At 42.0% G+C, this 24,751-nt stretch overlaps 1 protein-coding gene across 2 annotated transcripts in view; it reads left to right on the top strand.

The window, feature by feature from the left end:
* Nucleotides 1-16,958: 16,958 nt before the first annotated feature.
* The window catches only part of TCP11L2 (t-complex 11 like 2), a 37,039-nt gene continuing 29,246 nt past the window's right edge, over nt 16,959-24,751 (top strand). The window contains exon 1 of one of the 2 annotated variants that reach the window (XM_039877883.1): nt 16,959-17,159. The gene's annotated coding sequence lies outside the window, so the exon portion shown is untranslated. The remainder of the gene's footprint in view (nt 17,160-24,751) is intronic. The other variant, XM_039877884.1, reaches the window with a different exon arrangement.

Here is a 24,751-nt window from a genome sequence, read left to right as displayed (position 1 = left end):
TGAGTTCCTTTCTCTAGCCATGAGTTCAGCTGGTGCCCCCACATTTCCCTTCCAAAAGTTTCTCTTTGGCTGTGGCTACTAGGATTCTTCCCATTGCATTACACGATACATAGCATTTATGACTGACACTAACCCCAATAACCCAAACTTGACAGTAACCCCAATGTGAAACGTGCAGAAGATTAGCTCTGCACCACCCTGCAGGGGACCATGAGCACTGCAAGACCATTTGGTGATTTGAGCAACAGAGGATATTGAGGGTTCTCCAAAGAAAGTCAACATGTGCTAAGATGCTCAATAAAGTTTATTTTTAACCTAAGCTTCCTGTTTTCTGTCCCATCTCCCTTTCAAAACAAAATGCAAACCAGAGCTCTTCTTTCAGATTCTTTGAAACTATATGGGGGCAAGGAGAAGGCTGGTGATCTCTGTTATCACAAAGGATGTTGCCAGTCTTGACACTAGTTTCAACAGTTCCTTTACAAAATACTGTGACTATGCTTTATTTAGCCGTAGCTTGAATTTTGAGCATGGAACAATTGGTTGTCAAGACACTCAAACTGCTTGTCGTAGAAGTTCCAATATTTGTGGAACACATGTTACATGCTAGTCATTGTGTTAAATATAATATAACATCAAATTTTATCCTCAAAAGGAACCTACAAGGTAAATGATGTGTCAGATTTTCTTTTAAAAAAGAAAGAAAATTAAAGCTTTGAGAATTTGCTCCAGATCCCACAGCTGGTAAGCAGAAGAGCTGGAGTTTGCACCAGGTTCATTTGAGTCTAAATTTGTATTATCTCTCGAAAGCAATAATCTCTGGAAATAAAATATCGAAATAGTTTTGAGGTCTTTTCCTAGTAACTTGAGACTGGAAATCAAATATTTTATCTTTCAAGAATATAATTAGGATTTGCTTTCACCCTAGCATAATATACTACTACTAAGTTTAAAGTTCAAATTGTAATTATTGTTGTATTCCGGGTTGAGATACCTTAAATTAGTCTTTTTGATTATAAAAGAGATATATGGTCATCATAAAATTTAAAACTTTTTGAACTGGAAAGTGAAATATGTGTCAACAGCCTACAGAAATTTGAATAGACACTTCACGAAAGGAGATCTACAGATGGCAAAGAAGTGCACGAAAAATGTACATCATGAATTACTAAGGAAATGAAAAATTTAAACCACCCATTAGAAGAGCTAAAATTAAAAAGTCCAATCATGCTAGATACTGGCAAGGATATAGAGAAACTGGAACACTCGTACAGTGCTTGTGGGCCATACAATAACTTCAGAAACTTATTTTTGTGGTTTCTTAAAAAATTAAACATACACCTACCATGCGATCCAGCCATTCTACTCATAGGTATTTACAAAAGAGAAATAAAAGCATATGCAAATACAAGACTGGTACATAAATGTTTCTAGCTTTATTTGTAATAGCCCAAAACTAATAACAATTCAAACGTCCTTCAAGAGATGAGTGAAAAGTAAATAGTGATACATCCATACAGCATAATGATATTCAGCAATGAAAAGGAATTAACAATTGATATACTTAACAACATGAATCTCAAATAAATTTTTCTAAACAAAAGGAAGAAGACCCAAAATAAAACATATTGTATGATTCCATTCATGTAAAATTCTGGAAGATGCAAACTTTTAGTAACAGAAAGCAAATCAGTGGTTGCCTGGGGACGGGAGACAGAGAAGGAAGATAGAGGGGATTACGAAGAAAAGCGAGGAGACTTGTGATGATGGATTTATTCACTATTGTGATTGTGGTGATGGTTTCATAGGTACATATATGTGTCAAAACTTATTAAATTGTACACTATGAATATGTGCAGCTTATTGTATGACAATTATACCTCAATAAAACTATTAACTACACAAAGTCAATAGCCCAAAACCTTCCTTCGAAATTACCACTCATATCACTTTTATGATCATCTTACAGTTGCACAACGAGGATCATAATATACACTATTCTACAACTTGCTTTTTTCATTTGGACATTTTTTTATGTGAGTACATACAAAACTACCTCATTCCTTTAAATGGCTTCCTAGTACTCCAGTTATGTGAATGTTTTGTGATATTTAATAGGTCCTCTACTTGTAAACATTTGGTGCCTTCTAGTTTTCGCTAGAGAATTTTTTAAACCAATACAGTTATTTCCAGAGTTAAGAGCACCTGACTTAGAAGCTTCTGCTCAAGAAAACCGTTTGAAAACAGGTGCTTTCTCCTAGTCTATCCTTTCTCCATCCCTCCAGCCAGCACCAAGCTGTTCTGGCCTACTTGCTCCACCTACTGGGCCGTGCAGGAAACTGCCAAGCTTTCTTATTTTTCCTATGTGAGTGGGACTCCTTGACTCCAGTTTGCCCTTCTCAAATCCATCTTGCCCCTGGATGCCAGAGTGATCTTTCCAAATACAGATATAATTTCTTCACTTTCCTCATGAAAACTCACCACCTAAAATAAACCCCGAGCCCCTTATCGAAGTCCATAAAGTATTAATTCTCTGGCCTGTGCCCAGCTCTCCAACCTCCGTTTTGGTAATTCCCCTACCGGTTACTTTGTATTCCAGAAATACATAACCAATCGTAGCCCTCTAAACACACAGTGACATTTCATTAATCCATATCTTCGTACCTTCCATTTGCTCTCCCTGGAGTGTCACTCTGTCCTCTCCTATTCCATGTTTGCCTGGTAAACTCTTATTCAGCCTTCAAAACCCTATGTAAGAATCTCCTCTCTGCAGTCTTATCTGTTCCCCCCACATGGAATTCATTACTCCTTCCTGTCATGCCTTGCATAAACATCCAATACCACACCTAGTACAGTTGATTATAATGACCTGTTTATATGTATGACCGTGCTGCCGCCCAGCCCCTCGCTCCACTAAACTCCTACACTAAACTTCATTAAATTTGAGATCCTGTCAAGAATCTTGGTCATTGTTGTACTCCCCGCATCTTCCACAGTGCCCTGAACACAGGAACGTGAGACTTTGTAAGCAGACCTGAAATAAATTGAACTGACCACATCTGCAGCCTGAAGGAAATGATGCCAGGTACTTATTTTTCTCATACTTGCAGGGCCTGCCAAAGTTAGGGTGCTGTTGGTCAGGACACAAAGTCCAGAGACTGAGACCAGTCAGAGGGACCCTACGCTTTTTAATCTTTACCAAATACATTGTCAAGTGATATCCACCACTTGGTCAAGCTTGAAGATCATTTGAACTATCTCGAACGTGGCTTTCCTCATTCAATGGTTGAGAAACAAACAGCAATTTGTTCGCTGAATGAATTTTCGAGTTTGGTTTGCAGTTTACAGTCTTGTCCCTTTGAAGGTCAAGAGGAAACTATTCTAGCAAATGGCATGTCCTGACTTTTTTCTTATTTCCTCTGGAGAGATATTGTGAGGCCATCACAACCTTCCTTTTATTTCATTTGGGATCCAAAGGAAAATATTTCATTCCTCATTCAATCTACAAATTTGTATTAAGTGCCTACACTGTTTCAGGTACCATTCTAGGCACTTAGGATACATAAGTGAATAAAACAACAATCTCTGCCCTCAGAGAGCTTAATTCTAATGGAGGAAGAAAGACAATACTAATAAGCATGGTAAATAAGTACATTTCATAGTATATGAGAAGGGAAAAAAGAGTCGAGCAGCTTAGGGCGTTCTATCTACAATGATATGCATATCAAAATGTGGAAACAAACCGATATCACTGGGCTTCCTGTTATGGGAGATGATGTCCTCAATGTTTAAGCCAGTGTGAACTGGATTTTTGTCCCTCGAAGCTGAAATCATGTAAATGACACTGAAGCAGTCACCTTGGCATGCTTTCCTTAAGAACAATGGTTGTCATCCCGTAGTCCCATCTGTTCCCTTGGCAAGGAAAAATTAATTACGAGGAGATAGCAGAGTCCAGGTTCCAACTGGAGATTTCCCAAGGGTCTTTACGACTCTGTGTTCTTACTCGCGTATCATTCTGTTACATCCACCCCAGGCAGTTGTCTTCTTACTCTTCAGACATGGCAGTCAGAAAGCCGCAGCTCACAGTACATTCCCAAGACAGGATTCAGGAGGAACACACCCAACTGCTATGTATAGGCTCTATCCACAGGAAGAGGCCACCAGCACAACCCCAGGACAACCAACAGCATCTCTAGCCTGAATTCCTGCCTCAGCCTCCCAACTGGTCTCCCTGCTTCCTTCTTGCCCCACTATGTTATCCTCACAGCAACCAGGGTGATTCTTTTAAACCCTCTGTCACATCCTGTCACTTCTCTCCAGCCGCTTCTCATCACTTACAGGCCCAGTGCAATCTGGCCCAAATTAGCTCCAAACTCACATCCCACCCTATTCCCCTTCCCCACCACACGCCAGCCACCCCGGCTCCCTGACGTTTCCTTAAGTATACAGGCATGTTCCTACCTCATTCACACAAAGACATACGTCCTTTTAAAGCCTCTTCTTCCTCTCCACTCCTCTTCTGATTCTTATAATATCTTTTGGAAAGCTCGGCTTCTATTTCCTCTTTTCAGTCCCTTGAAGAAAAAAACATATAGTTGTTTTTTTTTTTTTAAAGTCATGTCTGTTAGTAATCTGATTAGTGCCAAAGTTCTTGAGCTGTGCACTAACAGAATTGTGTCTAGGAGAAACTGATAAAAGATCCCGTGAGGCTCTAAGCATGAGCAAGTGAGAGTGTGTACAGGGTCAGAGGTTGCAAAGCTCAGCTCTTGCCTCTGCACTGAGCCCAGCACAAGGCTCAGAGCTTTGGAAGCATCCAGAAGTTGTGTGTTCAGCATGGACCTTGCCTGTCTCATGGCTTACAGTAGCAGAAGTGTCCAAGCATCTCTGTGAGCAGTGGATCTGGATACACAGGAATCTGAGTAGGAGAGGTGAAACAGGGCTAATACTATGCAGTGTTGGTAAGCTCAGAGGCACATGTGACTGCTCAGGAATAACTGGGGGATGCTTTAAAGAAGATGCATCTCCAGCAATACAGCTGGTAGGCACCCGTGCTATCATAACTTCAGTGCAAAAAGGAAATGCAACCTCATTTTCCACTCATAAATTTGTGAGGGCTGGGACTTTTGGGTTATACCTGGGGGTGGGAGGAAAGGCATGAGTTGGGAATCAGAGTTAGATATAAAAATGAACCAGGTAAATCAACCTTCAAAGTCATGGAGAGGGTGAAGTCTTTAGTAAATGTACCCCCAACCTTTTGCAACTACTTTCTCATTTTCCTTTCCTTAAATTAGTTTTTCCCTCGTTTTTTTCATTGTAACTAATTGGTATTTCAGAGATATCATCGTTTGAATAGTGTTTTGTGAGTCACCTAAGGAACTTTAAGTTCCTTGTGTGCAACTAGGTGTTCTTGCAAAGCATCCCCTGAAAATTTTTGGAACACATTTGTTTATAAACAGAAACTGTTTAACAGTTAGTTGCTTTGTTTGTTTGTTTGTTTGTTTGCTTGTTTGCTTAAGCACTGATATCTACTATGAGTAGAATGATCTTGGTTAAACTATTTTCTGTGGCCCAGAAATTTCTGCTTTTGGAGAAGAGAAAGTCAGGGAAGGAAGGGGCTCAAAAGGATGGGCTGAAGGGTGACCCTTGTCTGTTTGGGACAATGGCATCGATCTTCTCCAGGAAAGTGCTCATTGGAGGGTAGCCATGACAAAGACCATTAATTCTGACCTATGATGTCTGAGGGATTACGAGCATTTTTTGCTCTTTCAGCATTTGGAGATTATCTCTTTCAATTGCTCCAACCTGCCTCGAACGAAATGTTACCCACTTAATAGAAATATCAAATAAAATATTGCAATGTGTGTGTGTGTGTGTGTGTGTGTGGTGTGTGTGTGGAGGCTGGTCTGGTTCATTTAACTATGGCCAAAACACTGCTAGAAGAGCTACAGGTGGAGCAATGAGGGGGCGGGGGGTGGGGGAACAGAGATGGTAACAAAAGTAAGTTGAACTTGAACCAGACCTTCAAGACACTCAAAATCCAGAGGGGAAAATGAACATGAATAGAAACAGATTCAAAAAAGATGCTCTAAGTAAGGTCACTTTCACACCTGAGATTTTTATTATTCTATTTATTTATTCAACAAATATGTATTCAGGTCACCTAAGGGAGATTGTAAGAGGACCAAGGATAGAACAGAGAAGGTTAATTACTTCCAAATGTGGAGCTATAGAAGGTTATAATGCAAATGGCATTGAAGATGAATCTTAAATGGTGAGCAGAAATTTGGGAGGTAAATTTGTGGGAACAATGGCAATGCAAGAAAAGGATAGTGCGTAAGTAAAAGCATGGCCACAAATTCAGGGACCAATGGGTGGTTTAGTGTCTCTAAAGCTTAAGTAGGGTTGTGGTAGTTTTAAAACATGTCTACAAATTTTTTGAAGCCCCTGCCACGAAGGGTAGAGTCTAGTTCCCCTCCCTTTGAGTAGCACAGCTTCTAACTGATAGAATGCAGTGGACACTGTGACTTCTGAAGCCAGGTTAGAAAAGGCGACAGAGTGATGCAGCATGTGTGCTTTGGGAGCCCCCATGTGGGAAGTGCAGCTACTGTAAAGCCACCAGTCTGTAGAGACCACCTGGGGAGGGCACACAGAGAGATAAAGAGATGCCCCAGGAGCTCTGGCTATTTGAGTCTTCCCAGCATCAACCACCAGACCCAGGCAAGTGTGTGAACTTGCCAGTGATACTTACCCTCTGCCTTCAAGTCTCCTAGCCATTCGCAGACATTGTGGGGAGAGAGAGATAAGCCTGCTCTATTGAGTCCTGTTCAAATTTCTGATACCCTAGAATCTATGAGCATAATGAAAGGTTGTTTGAGGCCACTATGAGACTGGGTGTGGGAACGCCAAGGGCAAAAGACTGGAGCCTGCTAAGGAAATGGGCCATTATTCAGGAGCTGGGCCCTCCTTCCTCTCCAGCCTCATGGGCCCCCTCTAGTGCACACCCTCCACCCCAACTAGAGAGCCTTAATGGCGAGACCCTAGCAAGGGAGAATACAGACCTCAGCCTTTTTATGCATCATGAAACGGAGCAACCGGCTGACCCCCGAGAAGCCTTCCAGAACCCATTCTCCCATCCATCTTCCCTATCATGTTCAGTTCCCTTCCTGGGCATTATTTTTTCCATAGCAGTTATTGCTACCTAAAGTCATGATATATATTTGTGAGTCATGTACCCATGTCTTCTCTCTTAAATCGTAGTAGGTTCCCTGAGGCCTGGGCCCTTGACATTCTTGTATCTCTAGTGCCTAGGATAGCGCTTGACATGTGGTCATTGCTCAGAAATGTACGTCACATATTTATTATATATTATACATGGTATATGTCATATGTTATCACTATATCATATATAATTATGTATTATATATAATAAATGAATGTGTACAAAAATTTATGTTATTTTATATTTATTATGGTTATTACACAGTCATGTGCTGTATAAGACATTTTGGTCAACGACAGACTGCATGTATGATGGTGGCATAACATATAGCCTAGGCGTGTAGTAGGCTATACCATCTATTTGTGTACATTCACTCTACGATGTTCACACAACAACACAATCGCCTAAGGGTGCATTTCTCAAAACGTATCCCTGTCAAGTGGCATACGACTATATATTACATAGTAAATGAATCTATTACATATTGATGTTATATACTATATATAAAAAATAAAGATATGTATTATTATTTTTTATATATGATAAATAAAGGTAAAGACAACTGCCTCAAATCTAAATAACAGCTTCCTTCTCACTCTCATAAAGTCCAAATGGGTATTCCTGCCCAGCAGGCAGCCAGGGACCTGGTTTCTTCCATCTTATGACTTGCATCTTCTCAGGCCTCCACGTTATCTGCACATAGTCCATGGATGGGGAAGTGGTGTTTAAGAGCCAGTCTGGAAGGTGGCACGCATCACTCCCCTCTCATTCTGCTGACTAGAGTCCAGTCATGTGTTAATACCTAACCATAAGAGAGGCAGTGCGCCAGGTGCAAAAGGAAATGGATGTAAGCGACTAGTCAGTCTCTGGCACATATTCATATGTAGCTACCTTCCATTGTATTTTCACAGGGCTTCCAAGTAATTAGGCATTATTGTTCTCATTTTATAGATAGGATAACTCAGACTTTGAAAGGTTAAGCAGCTTGCCTAAAATCGTATAGCTGATAGGTGCTAAGGACATAATTCAAATCGAGATTTATTTTAATAAATCCACCCTCTTTTACGCAATTTATGTTGATTTCTCCCACCCTTGCTACCATACCATAAAGGAAATGCTTAGATTGTAATGTGTCTTCCTAAAAAGTTATAATTGTTTGAAACACTGCCTAATTAACAACTGGTTTTCACAAAGTTCTGGGTACTCCTAACTAATCCTTCATCTTTCTTGGTTTGCTGGGGTTTATTTCAGCTTATCCTAGCCCCATAAAGTCTGTCTTGATTTTTCTCAAGAACCTCTGCCGTCAGCTCCCATGTAGCTTTTGATCTTCTTTAAAGAGACAATGTGATGTTTCCAGTTTAAACAGAGATAAGGGAATATATTTCCTTAATTAGTTCACTGATCCCTCTGACTACTTTGTATATTTCCTGGTTTTCAAGCAAAGCCAAAAAAAAAAATTTATACTTAACGTTATCAGAGTTAATTTTCTACTCTCTTCCCTTCCCCTGTCCTGCTATGCGTCTTAAGGGCTTGTATCTGATGCTACATCTCCCAGCCTTTCTTGCTAACTGGCTTCATGGTTTAGTTAATGGGTGGCCCTGGAGGTAGACAGGATGGTGGGAAGAAGGGAGAAGCTCCACTCTCCCATCTCTCCTTCTCCTCCCATCTTTTATCCTTGAGAAAACCTCTCCAGTGGTGGCTTATTTCTTCTCCTACTTACCAGACCCTCCTTCCATGGTCTCAGAGCCCGCTGGGCAGTGCTGCTTTGTCCTTTTGTTCCTTTATCTCTAGAGATGGGAGTAGCTTCCCATTGATTCTATTATCTGGGTTGTTTCACCATCCTGTAATAGGACTTCTAGCTCTTCCTACCTGTGTATAATTTCTTCTCCCTATTGAATTCTCTCTATTGAACTATGTGGAACAAAATCTTGTTTTTCTGAATGGACCCAGATTTACCAGCCTAATGAGTAGAGAACGGTAATATTCATATTAGTATGTCAGTACTGGATGGTCTGTGGGGCTCAATCATTAGCTAAGCAAGTGGCTCCTGTATCACCGACTTGTTGGATTAAAACTTGTTCCTTGGCAGAATTTTAAATTGTCACATGTCACAGACCTTTAAGTTGCTCAGGACCAGTCGAAACTGTAACTATTAAATCAATACATAAGAAGAGTATAATACTAGTAGCTATAGTTTATTGGTCTATATGATGTTCCCAGCACTCTTCTCAATTCTTTATGTATATTATCTCCTTTAATTCACCAACAAACTCTGGAGTATTTGTTCTAGTCATGATTCTTAGTGGCAAATAATAGACACCCACTTTAAATAGACATACTAGCATATTCCTGGGTACAGTTCACAGAATTGAGAGGAAGGCTGAAGACCAGGTTCCAGAAAGGACTACAGGAAGCCAGGCAGAGCTAAGACCACGCCATAAGGATGATCCGCTAAGGACACCATGTACTAGACACCGCCACTGCAGGTCTGTGAGTCATCTCTACGTGCTGCTGGCGGGCAGCCTCTACTAGGACATGCTTAGGTCCCATGTCCATTGCCCTGTTGTCAGGGTCTGGGAAGAGAGTATGTCCGCCCCATTTTCAGCTTCGATAGTAAAGCATTGATAGGATTATCATGTCATCCCCGACTTTGTCTTGTATATTAAATGGTAATAATGAAACTACCATTTGAGAAGCTGGACCACCCAAATGACACATGGCCTCTGCAACACCATTATCTCCATTTTATACCTGTAAAGATAAGGGCTTATGTATAATGAGTGATAGAACCTGGCTATGAGCCCTCTGGTCTGTACAAATCCAAAGAAACAGCTCTTTCCACTATACCACATTTGTTCTTTATATACAGTTAGTTTGTTCCTTCATTGATTTGTTCTTTGAAAACTTTGATTTACATAAACTTGAAAATTAAAAAAAAAGATTTTATAAATTTACAAGTATAATCCAGGTTGCCTTCCTTTAAATAAGGAATTCAGCTTAAGCGTTACAATTCGCTTGTGCACCATGATGCTTTACCCAGCTTTTTAGGATTTGCTGAGCATGCACCCACACAGGTGTGCTTGTGGCATGAACAGTGCCATGGCCACGGCCAGGAATCCCTCTCAGGAAGTCGGCCACAAATGCCTCGTTGTTGCTTTTGACTCCGGATTTTCTCATAGCAGAATTTCCTTCTTTTCCTTTTCTCTGACTGCTTCATATATACATGAGGAGAACATCAACAGCATTTCATTCTCCTTACTTTCTGGAAGGCACAGCCACCCCCGTGCCTGATCTAAGCACCCGTCCAGAGTAATGGAATGTGATTATAAATACTTTAGGCACTTAGTTGATATAGTGCTGGTATGTTTGTTGACATGTTGTTATGGAAATTAGATAATTATGCCAATAGGTAATACTTTGCATGTGACTGTGTGTGTGTGTGTGTGTGTGTGTGTGTGTGTGTGTGTGTGCAAGCCATGAAATAAGTGCTGGTATCTATTTTTAACCTGCCAATTCACTGAGTCACTCAATATCCCTTTGGTCACTCATAAATTCTCAGTGCCCTAATAAACTGTAGGGGCTAAAAAAATAATAATACTTTTCCTTCCACCTTCTAAGTTCTTCTAGCTGGGTTAATAATCAAATTAACAGAGACCAATTAACAGGAGAAAATCAAAATTTTAATACATGCGCATGGGAATTTCACATAAGCATGAAAATTCCAAAGACAACGAGGTAAACGTTGGATATACCTGACACTTTGGACAAAGAAGAAAAGGGGGATGAGCATAGGGTAATAGATATCAGAAGCGAGAATGGGCAATTTGCAGGTAATTGAGGAAGAGTGGCACGCACATACATGCCGCCGCATCCCACACACACACACACACACACACACACACACACACGGCAGGCAAATTTTTGCTAGGCGACTCAGAAACAATGGGACACAGTGGGCATCTAGCTAACAGGCCCCCTGCCCATGAGCCCTCCTATTTACCACACTTAATTCAAATTAGGCTAAGGCGAGCATCCTAAGATTTCCTTCCTGAAGCAGATTTTTTTTTGTTTGAATCTCTTGGGCAGGAAAGGCGGAAGGGTCAAAGTTTCTTTCTGAGTCTTGTTTCTTAATATAACAGCTTAAAATCAATATCTCAAAGAGGCAGCTTCAGGGTGACAAAACTTTGGTTCCCTTAAATGCCTTCCACTTGAACCCTCAGGAACTCAGCCGAAAGTTACAGTGTGGGCATCTGAATGCTCAGGGCTCTCAATTTTTCATCCTCAAAAGGTATTATACTGATTTAAGTCCCACACCATTTTGGGAAAGTGCCTGTTCAGTTTATCACCAAAGGAAAGAAACCCTTAGAAGTCACAGGTTGGGGCAAAGCGTGTTTTTTAAGTGAAAATAAATGCCGTGCACTTCAACTAAGAATCGGGCTTGAAGGGAACTATGCAAAAAGTAAAGATTATTATTTCCCTAATGTAGAGAGGAGGCAAAAGAACTAAATATTAAGTCAAGCTATATTCAGAGACTTCAATATGCTGATCAGCCCTGGCAGCCAGACCTTGGGACACCTGCAGAACAAAAGATGATTTCTGCTGGGATTGCCAACAACCCATTTCCCTACACTGTGAAGGGAAAACAAAACAAACAAACAAACAAACAAACAAAAACAGTCTTTAAGTGGCACCCTACACAAAATAAAGTCGTTCACTCTCTAGAGCTAAAACCATGGGGAACCTATGGATCACAGGCTGGGAATTGCCAGCAGGCTTTTCATGCTACATATTCTTACCTTCTCACGCAGCATACTCTTATCCTTACTCACTGTAAGTCCATATCAAAGGAAAATGGGTAAACAAAGTCTTTAAACTGTAACTCATAGTAATTAAAGAATGATATATAAACTGGATTCCCCTAAGACTCAGGGTCCCTCTCAGTGTCTTTACTGTCTCTCTCACTGTCCTTGTCTCTCTGTTGTCTCTGTCCCTCTGAGTCTCTCTAAGGCTTTCTCACTTTCTGCCTTTGAGAAGAGACCATTCTCTGTCTGTGACCCTCTCCTCTAATAAACTTCCCTTTGACTCTAACTTTGGTGTATGTTTGAATGCTTTCTTATGCTTTGCCAAGAGCCCTCTTCTCTCTCAGTGCAGGGCCTGAGTCTACGCACCGCCCTCCCCCCGCCCCCCCACTGCCACCGCCCCAACTCGGGGACATTTGCCCTGTTCTGCATCACCCTTACCCAGGGTAAATAATTTTGACATACCATAGAATTTTAAATTATCTTTTTAAAAGAATAAGAGCCTTTGCAAATCTATTTCTTTCTATAATTTATATGAAGAGCTCTATTTGTTATCATGACTTTCAAAAAGACGAATAAGAGAGAGATGGGAAAATTATTTGTTGTGCAGTTTAACAGCCCACCATCACTAAGGTGTATTAGGAGGACGCACAATGATGAGTGGTATTAGTGACATCTGAATGGAAAATTCTCACTGTGAAACATCTTCCAACTTGCCTCCTAAACAATTTGAAGGGTAACTTTTTAATCCTTTTCTATGCATTTCATATATACAGAATGCATATGTGTGCTCTCAAGTGAAAATTCTCTCTCAAATATAGATGGTATCACCACATAATCATTGTTCTACAACTCATGTTTCTATGTTGAACATGCTATCTGAAGACTCACGTTTAAATTTTTGCTTTTTATTTATGTCTTCTAAATTTCACCTCTTATTTTAGAAGCTCTTCCCCCACTGATTATTAGTGAAGGTCTAAATGTTCAACCATAGTTGAAAAAGACTCTGAAGGCATTTAGCAAAAGACTACCTGATGGCCCAGAGGTGAAGTAAAGAGCATGACTGTCTTGGCCAGGGCTCTGAGCTGTCACCTCTTTGGCTCCTCCTAGGTGCTCCCCTTTGATTGTCAATTCTCCTTGGCTCCTCCCACTTCCTGCCCAGAGTTGTCTTCACTCTATTTTGCTTTCCTCACTCTATTTTGCTTCCCAGGGGACAACAGTGGTTTCCAGGTAAGTGAAGAGGGCCCATGGAGGCTGAAGGGAAGGCACTAAGAATGCTTTTCCTCTTAGTGTGTGAGGAGTCAGGGTCTGGGGATGTGTCCTATTGTGAGGGTACAAGCAATTGGAATGAAAAATAACCAATTTTATACTAATTCAGTTCAGTGGAGTCAAGGGAAAAAATGGTTTTGGTGCTTGGGAAACTTGATCAAGCTTCAACATATTGATTAACTGTCAAAACTGGTCAATAATCTAAATCTGTCTTCTATATAAGACTAAAAGAAAAAAAATGATAAAATCTTCCAAGAAGATGTGGTTAAATTTTGAACATTCAGTGACTAATTATTTGGTTTATTATCCAAATTATTTTTCTTTCTTCTACTTTCTATTGTCTTTTCTCCCCTTACTGAATTTTAACCCTTCCTTGCACCTTAAGATGGACAGGGGAGAGAAAAACATATAGGATTCCATTTAATCAATTTTTCTGCTTACAGTAGCGTCATATCTTATGTGAGGGGTTAGGTTCTAATGGGAGGGCATAAGGCCAAAATCATGTGTAATCAAATTATCCTTCAAAGTTCTTTCAATAGGCCACAAGACTTGGGATATACCCAGTGTTTTTGTTTGTTTTCGCTTTTTATTTTTTCATTTGTTTTTGCTTACTGCATTGAAACAGATATACATTTCTTCAACTGAACACTAGATAAAATAATTGCTTTGCATTTGGGGAAGAAGTTAGGGGAAAATAAGTACCTTTAAACACTAGAGTCATAATCTGTGTGGTGAGCTCAGGACCAGCTACATAATTGGTGAGGTCCAGTGCAAAATAAAAATGCAGGACTCTTTGTTAAAAATTATTAGGAATTTCAAAATGGCAGCAGCAGAGCATTAAACCAAGTGTGGGGCTCTTTCAAGTTTAGGACCTTGTGCTACTGCACATGTTGCACGTGCATGACGCCAGTCCTGGGTAAGAAGCTTGGAACATTATTAGAAACTTGGAAACTAAATTCAACTTAGGAAAAGAAGCCTCACCAGTCTCATAGAGATGATGGGGTGCAAAATCACTGCCAGGGTTTAAATTATTCTTTGTGTTCCCCACACCCTGTCCCATCTGAGTACTATAGTTGAATTTGCATTATGCACGAGATGCAGCTCCACTACACAAGTTAAATGGTTGAGAGGTTGCAAACCCATATTAAAATCACAGTTTGGAATTTCTGATTTTTTTTCAAGGATTCATTGTAATCTAAAACTCATATGTAAAAAGAAAATTAGTATTTATATTTCTTTACTGAGTTAAAATTTTGTTCTGCCCTTAGTTATTTGTCAAAAGCAATAGATCGGATTTAGTTTGTTGTGTAATTTATGCAGGGAAAACAAACTGCATTACCATGAATTCTCTGTTTCCAAAAAAAAAAAAAATTTAGGAAAATTAGGTATGATAGTAAAAAGCTAATTAGTTTACTTACTAAAGAGGTTACCTTTTCAGACCTTTTTTTCGGGAGGAGAGGTCATGAACATAATCTGAGGAGTAAGGAGGATTTTATTCTATGGCTGCCTGAGCTCTCTGAGCAAGAACATGATACAAAGCTCATTTTTTAAGGGAACTGCCTAATATTATACAGCAGTAATATTATACAGCACTATATTTCTTCAAAGTGCTTTTATATCCAAGCCAGGCTGAAAGCAGTTGGTCAGGTAACTGACCAAAAGGTTTCCAGATAGCAAGTTATTTAATGTCAAAGTGACAGAAGATTGTGTTTCCAGGATATTATCTGTCCCTGGCTTGGGTCTCTGATGTTACCCTACCTCTTCCTCCTCAAGGTTCTCAAACTGGCACACGTTGAAACTGACTCACCTGCTTTGACAAAAATTGCTTCCTTGTGGCTTTGAGAGTTGCATATTTGAGCTTTTAAAATAAGTGCCATGCCCAGGGTCAAAGAGCTGGTCACCCGGGCAGACTGGACAACTCTCTTGACTCACGCTCACCTGAGCGCCAAGTTATGTAATAGAGCAAAATAATACTTAACAAGCTCCTACAAAGCTAACAAAGGAAACAAAGCTACATGTGTCATTGTCACAGTGTCCAGAAGTTTGAAAGATATTTTTGGTTAATCTTTCTATTGTGGAGATTTTAGAGTGTTGATGGCAGTTGTGAGGTGGTTGTTATTTGGCAAGAATCGAAGTTGGAGGCATCTGTCACCCTGACTGCTTATTCCAACATACTGTATAAACAAGGGCATGAAAGTACCTGGAAAGAACCTGGTGGCAACAGCATTTTCTCTTTAATCTCTTGATTTGTATCAAGCTGTAAATTTTGGGAGAAGGGAGAAGAGAGCGGCATAAGGAAACATAAATACAAATTTATACAGATCGCCAGCTAAGTTGTTCAGAGTAGTTTGCCAAATTGTTTCGATAACTAACACTAATTGAGTGCTTACTGGGTGCAGCTCTAAACACTTCACATGCTTTATCTCATTTCATCCTCACAATAACCCAATGAGAGAGTTATCACTGTTATCTCATTGACCAAGATATCATGAGTAGTAAATGTCAGAGCTAGGGTTTGAACCCAAGACGAGTCCATGTTGTAACATTGAATTATTCCATCTAGGACAACTGGCTTTCTACCCTCCTTTAAAATGTTGTTTGTCTGGTTTCATTTCCAGAAGCAATTTTGCCACCACAATCTAGACGTCATTTCAGAGCTGAATAGAAATACTTCAGCCTATAAAAAATTCACTTACATCCCCGCATCAAACTATCTCCTAAATAACACCAATGATATAGAGTGTTTTTATGTGTGAGAGTTGGCCAGGGTATTTCTGCACACCCTGAAGCACACTCACAGCAAGAGCTGAGCAGGAGGCCTGACCGCACAGAGCCCATCCTTGCACTGCTTATTTACATTAACCAATGTCGAAACTTCTGCCGGACATAAAGTTAGGTGCTGCCAAGAACCCTAGAGGAAGTAAGATGTTTTATCTATTGCATGCACATGAGGTTATTTGTCAGAGAGCCTGGATAGGTGTGACTCGCAGGAGTTAATCTTCTGGTCCAGCCATATGCAAATCTGGACCCGTGTTGATGTGGAAGTGCAGACAGAAACGTGGGTGACACGGCTGGTTGCTGACGTGCATGGGAACGCACTTGCCACGTTGTCGGTTGGGTTGTCTCTCTTGATGGAGCATCCGTCCAATTTGAATCGCCCCGTCTAAATGAGGGGTTTTCGGGTAGTAAAAGTTCCACTCGCGGCAGGGGAGCTTACAGCAATGTCCACCCTAGTGCGCCCGGGGCAGCCCATGGGGGTTAGTCCAGCACTTCACAAGCGGACCCACGGGCGGCTGGGTCGGGTCCCCAGCACCCCGGCTCCGCCCCTCCTGCTCCTCTCCGCCGGCTCCGCCCCTATCAGGCCCCGCCCCCAGCGCCCCGACGGCCCCGCCTCCAACGCTGGGCGCTCCTGGCCGCAAGGCTGCCCCAGTTCCGTAAACACTTCTCTCCCCTCCCCTAGCAGTCCTCGGGCCGCACCACTCTCAGCCCGCGGGGGGGAGCTTTCCCTCTCGCACTCAAAACACCTTCGATCCAAGCTCTCTCCGGCCTCTTTCATCCTAACATGAGGCAACATGTTCTGTAGTAGGTCAAATCTGTCAGATCTGCTAAGGGAGCCTGAAGCGCCTTGGATTCCCCTCTGCCCCGTGCTGTCTTCCCCCCACTCGCTGATTATGCGATGGTCACGTCGTGGCTGCTACCTTTGAGTCCCTCCCCGGCCCTTTAAATACCGCGTGGGGAGCCGGGGAGGCTGGGGGTGGCTGGACTGGGGAGTTTTGGAGGTTCTTGTGCTGTGCTGGGTGAGGGGACACGCAGGGACCCTTGACCCAGGCTCACTCAGTCGCCTTTCTCCTCCGGTCGTCTCCGCGCCGGGTCCGGTGCGTATCCATCCCGGGGGAGGGGGTCGCCGGCTCTGAGGTGATGGGCCAGGGTCGGCGGACCGGGACACGTCGCCTCTGGGCAGCCCAGGGGCCTCCCTCCCCTGCCTCACCGCAAAACTCCGCACTGGGACGCCGGGGCCAGCGGCGAGAGGGCCCCGTTTCCTGCTCCCCCAATCCCCTTGCTTGACATCGAACCGCCGTCCCGCGTGGGAGCAGGGCGCGGGCGCCGAGTTGCCACGGCGGGTGTCGGGGTGGCCGCGGGCTTGGGGCCCCGGAGGCGGCGGGGTCGCGGCCGCTGGGCCGCTGTTTACATCCCGCTGGGCCCGTGCCAGCGACCGCTCTGCGAGCGGCTTCCCACCATCCGGGCTCCGGGACGGTCACCTCCTCGCCTGCGACCCCCGGCCCCGCTGGAGTGGGCGAAGCGAACCGCGGTGAGGGCCGGGCGGGGCCCGAAGCGTGTGTTTGGGTTTGTTGCCTGGGTTTCCTCGGCACTCGGCTGGACCTCCGCCGTCCCCTCCCCCAAGGGTTTGTTTTGACAGGAAACGTGCTGCTGGAGGGGAGAGGCTGCGGGAGGACGTGGGCGGGGGTGGGAGGTGCAGACTCCTGTGCGTCCCCTCGACGTTACCCTCAGGGGAAAGAGGCGGGAGGTGCCAGTCAGGCCCAAATCCAACCCCTGGCCTCTCAGGGATGGCTTGTGTTTTCCAAAGCTGCCCCTCTGGGTGGCACCACTGGGGTTAACAGCGCTGATTTGAGGTGGCACGTGGACGAACAGGGTTATGTGTTTTCGTTAGTGTTAGGAAAAGCTTCCATTCAACGAGAGATTTCACAATGATAAAAGTTTCCTTTAAAAAATAAATGTATTTAAATGCAAAAATCTGGTAAAGATAAAGAGAAGTGATTGATAAACTAATGTATGGCTCAGGATGGCAATTTGGAAAGAGGTGTGAAGAGTGGTACTCAAATGACCAGTTTGGGAAACGTTGACTAGGATGGTTGTCTTGTTACTTTAACCTTGAAGAAACTAGAAAAATTGTCCTTGTCCCCAGTGGGCTCATCAGTCCCCAAGATCCCGCGGTCTCATGATCTTGTCCTGCCCAGAGACATTGCTTTTTGTTACCTACCATCCATAATGAGGTTAGGACAGTGGTTCTCGCTTTAGGAAGCTCCCTGCTATGCCTTTCCCTCTTGCCTCCAGGGATTTCATACATCACCCTGGCACCCCGAGAGGTGGCCTGACTTGAAGTGGCCCAGAGCTAAAGATACCCAGTCATGTGTGGAAGCAGCTTCAATGCCATTTTGTGAGGGGTTGAGGACTCCAGAGGGGGAAGCACAGGTACTAAAATAGGCCAGTTAGGGGTAGGAGGAGATGTGTTTTCAAGTGTGAAAAGTGCCTAGAAATGTTTCTCCTTGATTGTCATGTGTAGTGCGAACATCTGCTTTTTAAAACAATGACTGGTTTGTTGACTTTTATCTAGCTCTTTGTTGGCTCTAACTTGATGAAGACCAGTATTCTCTAGCTGAATGGAGCAGGCACCTATCTCTCTGCTCTGTGGTTTTTGCTTTGCAGCAGATAAATAACTTTTTAGCGCTGCCTTTTGGAACTGGTTATAAAGCAGCATTTTGAAAATGATGCGGATTTTCCACACCACTGCATTTTTTTTTTCAGAGCCCCAGTCTTACTCCTATGACTCCTTTCCCGTTACTACACAAATGTGAATCCTTGTCCTGGCACCTGACCTTGATTGGGTCTTCAAAGATGATTCCTACATGTTTCTTGAAATTTATATTTTCCATGACATAACTTTAGCTGGATGGGTTCCATCCCTCAGAGCACTGCTGGAGAATCTGAACAATTCACTTCAGAATTTTTTTTGACTTGCACTAGTTATAAGCAGTTAACCGTTTTGATATTTGGGTTTTAAAACTAGGGATTTTGCAATGCTTCCTGATAGAGGATTTTCAGTCACTCTTGTGGAGCGATTGGGAGTTATTTTGGACAATAGACTCTTTAAGCAATGCCCTTCACGGTATAGCACTTGAGCAGCAGCCACCCCGAGGTAAGGTCAGCTTGCTACCACATGTGCAAATGTTCACATGGTGGCGATGGGTTGATCAATTTGTCAGGGTGGGAATGGAAAGAATGAGTACCACATTTTCTCAAGCTATCCTAGAGTGGTAGAAAGCATGGGCTTTAGGGATCCACTACCTGGATTTGAGTCGTGCCTCTGCTGCTGCTGTGAATCCTTGGGCAAGTAATTTAACTTCTCTGAGTCTCAACTTCTTATCTATAAAATGGTAATATAGATAATAATGATACCTTAGCTAGCAAGGTTATAATGAAGATTCAAGGAGTTAAAATATTTAAAGCACTTATGGGGGGTCTGGGTCGTAATAAACACTTAGTAACCATTAGCTTTAGTTGTTATTTGCTATCAGTGGGCTTTAAGAGGTTAGAAAGATACAATGTAACTGTTTCTTTAAGCGCAGGAACTGTGAATCTTTGCTAGTTTGAATTATTGGTGCCTTAGAAATAGGTTGAGGTAGGCACAGAGAATTAAAGAATGGAGACAGAGCTCCTTCCTGCAAGCACCTTAAAATTTAGTGGGGAGACTAATATGCAGAAACAATCATAGTACTTTGAATGACTGCATAATGAGAATATGAGTAATGTGAATGAGGCAGAAGAGAAGGAAAACCTAAGTTGTCTTATGAATAGGTGTGTTGCTTATTTTGTTCATCAATGATAACCATTGAGCTCTATTCCAGGAAGGATTCTGAGCTCTAGATGGCTAATACAGGTGGAGTGAGTGGGGAATATCAGAGAAGGTGACTTTGAAGTTGTAACATTTCGAATCTGAACAATAAGGGGCCAATCATGTAATCAGGGAGAACATCCTAAGAAGAGAGAATAACAAGGTACAAGTACTCCAAAGTAGGCAATTTTTCACGTCTGAGGAACCCAAAGAAGGCTGGTATGTCTGGAGCAGGAAAGGTTAAGGGGAGTGGTACAGGATGAGGTGGGCAGAGTCCAGATCAGAGGGACTGTCAACCACTGCCAGGAGACTTCTTAGGACAAGGGAAACCACCAGGAGAAGAACTCTTAAAAGGGATAGATTTTTCCTCTTCGGAAGGGCTCTGGACTATTTCCTCTTATTTTCTAGGCACTGTTCAAAGACATTGAGACAAGTTTGACTGTCTAGAAGAACTTTTGTAATAGGGTGGCATCTAAGCTATCACAGTGATGGGAACAATCAAAATCTAAAAACTGCAGGAGACTACACTACTCCAAATTAGACTTGAAATTTCAGTTCAGTACTTAATCTCTTTTAACCTTTTGCTCAGAAATAATTTCAAACCTACAGAAAAAGTTTCAAGCACAGTACAAAAAACTCCCTATTGTCTACCTTTTACTCTTAGTCTCCTATTAACAGTTTGTTCAGTATGCTTTATTGTTTTCTCTTTCATTTGAATCATTTGTGAGAAAGTTGCATACATCATGGCCCTTTATTCCTAAATACATAATCTCAGTACACTTATCAACTTCAGGAAATTAAATATGTAATACAGAAGTAGATTCAAGTATTGCTACAATGTTCTCAATTGACCCAATAATGTCCGTTTTCCCCTCCAGCACAGGATCCAGTCTAGGATCATATATTGCACTTAGTTGTCAAGTCTCTTGTCATCTGGAACATATCCTAGCCTTTCTTTGTTTTTATGACATTGACATTTTTGGAATTCATATCTTCTTTTAGTGAGAATAAAATAATAATTGACAGATTGACATTTTTGGAATTCATAACTTCTTTTAGTGAGAATAAAATAATAATTGACATAGATTATTTTAATTAATCTTCATGAGAATTCTACTAGGTAGATACTATTATTATCTCCATTTTAAAATGATAAATTCCCTGTCTCCAGCCATTACATAGCAAGAATCAGGATCAGGAACCCAGTCCAGCTGGTTCCAGAGCCAGTGTTCTTACTGCTTCAGTGACGTGTACATTGTCGCTAGTGGATCTTTGCGATCCTGAACCAGTGTAGGATCATTTACAGATAAGAGTTTGCTGTAGAAAGGAAATAAAATTGGCAGTCTGAACACAGATTGAAGAATCAACTAGCAAATTAAAAACCTATCTCCCCTCCATCTGCGGTGGAACAGAGGACCAGTCCCTTCGGGTCCCTATATCCATTCTCTCCTCTCTAAAATGTCAGTGGTCATACTGCCATTCATTCATCCAGTTATTCATTCAACAATAAGTATTTAAGTGTCTGTTGTATCCCCATCATTGGTCTTGGAAGTAATCATATAATATTGCATTTATTATTAAATGTGGAACACTGCGATGAAAATGTGATTACTCTTTTTGAACAGTGACCCACTCTGGTGTTGGAGGCTTCGCTTTGTGTTATCCTCTGTCTTCACCTTTGATTTTACCTTTGGCCAGTTAGTAAATCCTCCAGGTGGGATGAGATGTGGTCTTCCTGAAAAGTTGTATGGTTTGCTTGTGAGTCATAGCGGTAAAGGTTAAGTAGATCTAAGTTTGTCAATTTGAGAAGCATTGCGTTTCTTAAAGAATCAGCCTGGTTTCATTATCATTGTTCTAAGAGAGAATCCAAAATAGTTTTAAAAGCAGTTTAATTGCATTCACTGTCTTTCGAGTCAAGTAGCTCTGTCCCCAAATGACTTACATGGAAACCCAAGACCAAGAAAAGTAAGAACAGATGTGAAGGAACTTGCAGAAGACCATTTACACCAGGATGGGCCATTTGCTTTCAGCTTTTGTATTTCAAACAAGTGCAAGAGTTCTGTCCTAGGTTAACTGCCAGCCACGTTTATCTGTAGGGAAACATGCTTTTATCATCACAGGATAAAACTGTTCTTCTCTCTAGTTTTTAATGCCTGAAATGATGATAACAAGAAAAGCAAATAATGCTAATACTAGTGAACATCTATATCTTGTTTACTGTGTCAGACACTGTTCCAAGACTACATACATTGACTAAATGAAATCTCACTCCAACACTATGGGTTAGGTATTATTTGTATGCCAATATAAAGAAATAAGCAATTTCCTAATAAAGTAATAATGGGCATTTTGGCTTCAAAGAAAACTTTCTGCTCACATGCATTAAAGCCCAGTTTGCTATGGAGGCTTCTGCCAACTAAACAAGAATTTCTAAACCATTTTAAGCTTTTACGTTTTCTGTAGCATCCCTGGGCCAGAAACTCTACCTTGGTGAATTGTTGGGGGAAAAAAATGTAGTTGCACATTATTAACCATTCCTGCCATTTCGTTTTTCAGAACATCTAGTGATGCCTCATGGAACTCTGAGTTTATAGCATTTTAGCAGTTCCTAGCAGAAAGGGACCTTATAACTGGTCCCACCTGCTGAAAAATGAGGTGAAGGGAACAGATGCGATATGCACATTAATGACAGACTTAGGCTTCAGACTCTGGACTTCTAACTTCTAACCTAAATCTTTTCTTTTTTAAATCATTGTACTTTGCTGCCTTGTTAAACAATTTAAAAACCTATGAGGGATGCTGTACAGCTGGAGTAGGAAACTAAATGGATAGTTCATAAATTCTAATGGATGACTTTATGGTTAAATAAATCCAATGGATTAATGTATGAATTAATCTAGTTCATAAATTTCAATGGGCAGAAAGCCTTTATTCAGCTTTACTTGGAAAAACAGCCAAGTGAAGAGAAATTAAGAGCAGAACATGCATAGCACAGTTGTTACAGTGGAGTAACTGAAAAAGATAATAGAGTGGAAACAAAATTTAAGATATTCAAATAAGAGTGTGATAAAGACCAGGGAATAGTGAGTCTTAAACCTAATAAGGTAGGTTTAGGTGGTAGGTTCTCTGCTCCAGGGTTTGAACTTTGGACCTGTAAATGTGTAGTGATATCAGTTTGCAAATGTTCTGGTTGAAGCTGTACCAAATGAGAGTCAATGATGCCGATTCAGCTGACACCGAATGAATACTTGTCACATTCTTGACACTAGCGGTGGATGAGACACAGTCCCTGCCTTATTAAGGAGTGTTGGAAGTAGCTGTGGGAGGAAAATCTCTGCACAAGGGACTAAACAGTGTCGCGGAGACACAGGAGATATGCCACACATGTACAAAGAAGAGTGTCCTTAGCTCTGGCCAGAGAGTAGAGGGAGGGCTTCCTGGAGAAGGTCGCATTTGCGTGAAATGCCATCAGTGAGGAGTAAAACGTTGGCAAAGAAAGAAAGCGAGAAGGAAGGGCAAGCATTCTATTTAGGATTTCGGGTTTGGTGGAAGTGAAAGGATTAGAACAGACCCTTTTCTTTGGTCCTCTACATCCTCCCTGTTGCCCCCCAGCAGATGGGAGTTAAAGCGCAAATAGAATCTAGTTCGTATGGGGTAAAGTAGGTTATTTCACCACTGAGGATGCAAAGGGTTCAGGGCTATTTTATAGCCTGTGTTCATGGTGGTTGGCCTTTGAACTCTAGAATAAGGTGAATGTCCCTACCTGGTAGCTTTCTGGCAGCTACACTCAACTTCTTGTCCTTCAGTCTGTAGAAGCAGCCTTCGAGTTAGTGGTTTTCTGTTTGAAAAAGTGGTGGGCTAAGCAAGGGCGCATTTTATGAGCGGCAGGACTGAAGTTTGTTTAGATAAGGCCAGGTACAGGTGCCCTTGGGTTTTCAACTGCTTATAGGTCCCTTCCAGAGCCATCTTTGTCTCTGCTACCCAAAGGATAAAAAGTGGCACTGTATGTCTCAAAAGGCTGGATTCCCCCTTAGTCCCAACCCTGCCTGCCTCTCCTTTCTCATACTTCCTCAGCAATGCCTTGTTTTCCCTTTTCTTGTCTTCTGGCATCTGGCACACACTGTTTTTGGTTACTGGAGTTAAGAACTGTGAGATTAGGGCCCTGTTTGTTTTGTTTACTGTTACTCTTCCCAGTGCCTGGTACACAGTAGGCACTCAATAAATACAAAAGGAATCATTGAAGAAACTGCAGGTATTTCCAGGCATACTGTTGTGGTTTCTCATTCTGGCAGCTTTCAAAGCTCTGAGAACCTCATTGCATTGGCTGGTTCAGGTTCAAAGAGACTCAGTGAACTCTTGCTATCATTACTCTCCATTCAGTATTCGAGATGCCTTTCTCCTCGGTCCCAGGTTTCCCCTCAGTGTTAGCTAACACCATACTCCTATCAAGGCCAGCTTTCTCATGGGCCTGGCTGAGGCTCCTGGGCTCATCAGACCTGTGTGCAGGATGGCCTTTCTAGCGGGTAGTTGGTTCCAACTGCCCCGCCCTGCCCTGGGAAGCAATCTGGTGTCCCAGAAACGACAGTGAATGTAGAGTCACAGGGCTAGTCTTATGGCATAGTAAGTCCCCTTGTCCCTTGGAGACTGTTTCCCTCACCACCTATGAATTGGGATCTTTTGTGCCTGTCCGTTTATTGGTGGTAGTGGGTACTTTGTAAATTGTCAAGTACAAAGCAAATATCAGGATCTTCATTATCATGGCAGTTCACCTGAAAATGGAGAACCTACAGACTTGCCAGCCAGAGATTTTAATTGGCCTTCTCCTTTCCCCAAGAG

Source organism: Pteropus medius, unplaced genomic scaffold (genome assembly GCF_902729225.1).
Source record: "Pteropus medius unplaced genomic scaffold, Ma_sr-lr_union100, whole genome shotgun sequence".
In the NCBI taxonomy this organism is placed as follows: domain Eukaryota; kingdom Metazoa; phylum Chordata; class Mammalia; order Chiroptera; family Pteropodidae; genus Pteropus; species Pteropus medius.
Note: the sequence above shows the minus strand (reverse complement) of the source record. Positions and strands in the feature narration are given on the sequence as shown.